The sequence below is a fragment of the Lucilia cuprina genome, chromosome 4 (assembly GCF_022045245.1).
Source record: "Lucilia cuprina isolate Lc7/37 chromosome 4, ASM2204524v1, whole genome shotgun sequence".
Taxonomy (NCBI): Eukaryota; Metazoa; Arthropoda; class Insecta; order Diptera; family Calliphoridae; genus Lucilia; species Lucilia cuprina.
In genome coordinates this window covers 93320581-93322497 of record NC_060952.1, presented here as the reverse complement: position 1 = coordinate 93322497, position 1917 = coordinate 93320581, and positions in this window count along the sequence as shown.

Here is a 1917-nt window from a genome sequence, read left to right as displayed (position 1 = left end):
AAGTTATAAAGTTATAAAGTTATAAAGTTATAAAGTTATAAAGTTATAAAGTTATAAAGTTATAAAGTTATAAAGTTATAAAGTTATAAAGTTATAAAGTTATAAATTAAATACATAAAAGTATTAAGACATAAAAATAGGCGATCAAAAATGTTTATATATGAAGTTTTAATTATTATTTGATTACCCTATAATTATTGTAACTGACTGTATGTTTGTCTTGATATTTGTCCATCCATTTCCCCACCTGGATGGTGTTTTTTCATTTAATTATTAATAATTGTTGGAAATTGATACATTAATTTCTTCTTCCACAAAAAAAAATCAAGAAAGAGTAGAAAGATAAATATTTTAATTAACATTTTGATTGATATTTCTTGTGTTTTTCGAAAAAAGGCCCATAATATCGACCCAATTTTATGTTTTTGTTGTCAAAAACCTAAAGCCGACAAAAAATTGCGGTAATTTTTTATGCAAAAAGCATGATGAAGTTAAAATGCCAAAACAAAAAAAAAAAAACGCAAAGAACATGTAACATTTTATAACACACCCACTGGCAAAAACAAAACAAAAAGTTCGCTCATTTTTTTCAAAGAAAGAATTTCGAAAATCCCCCAAAAGAACGACAAGACTGAAGAAATTTTTTGACACATACGACGTTTAAATTGTTTGGATTTTTTTCGCTTAGTTTGGAAGGAAAACCGAACATTTTTCAAAACATTATGCTGAAAGCTAAAATTTAAAATGAAATAAAAAATGAGGAATCAATACTTTGGCTTTTTGTGTTCACAAACTTATGTTCAGAATAAATAAGAACATCAAGCAGCTGTCTTTGCATTAACAAAAAGGGAATACAGAAAAACGACAACAACAAAAACAAAACAACTCCCAAAAAAGGCCTAAAAGCAAGAACATTATACGGCAGTTATTTAAAAGAATGAAAATTTTATTTTCAAGTATGCTCTAAACAGAAACTCAAGCAACATACAAACTCTTTTCGAACTCATGATTATAATCAGTTTTTAAAATAAGTTTAGCATTCTTTTAAATATCTTTTTCTTTTAACTTACAGTTTTTAGTACGTGTGCGAGTCACAAAAATCTACTAAAAACATTTAACAAATTAATCGTTGAGGCGTTACGGCCCATGGTTAGTTAAAGTTTTGTAAAACTCCCAACAACAACAACAACAACAAAAGCAATAATAATAACAAGAAATCCAAATAAAACTGAATGGAATTTCAAGTCACTGAAAAATGTTCAACTGAAAATAAAATTAAAGTAGAAAATATAAAAAAACAACACAAAAATATTTGTAAATGTTTTTGTTATTTTTTGGTGGTCCAAGAAAAAAAGGTTAAATATACTAAAACCTTAACAACAACAATAAAAAATCACAAACAATTTGTTACCAAAAAAAAAAAAAAGAATGAAAATTATATTTAGACTTTTACTTTGTGCACTCAATAGAGGAGTTATTTTATACACACACGTGTTTCATGAATTCTTTATAAATAATAGATTTTTTATTGATTTTTTTAATAAAACAGGGAACGCCATGTGTTAGAAGTTCAAAGTATGAGCTTTCGACAACAGATTGAAATTAAGGTTAAATGGTTAAATTTCTAGGAAATTTTTCTTACACTTTGCAAGATTTTCTTTTAAAAGTTATGTTATGATATTTTTATGTCATGACATTTTTATGCCTTGACATTTTTATGCCTTGACATTTTTATGTCTTAACATGAATCTAATTTTGACATAGTTTTGTTTTTAATTCTTTCTAAACTTTATTCCGAAATTTTAATTAATAACTTCATAACTTTATAACTTTATAACTTTATAACTTTATAACTTTATAACTTTATAACTTTATAACTTTATAACTTTATAACTTTATAACTTTATAACTTTATAA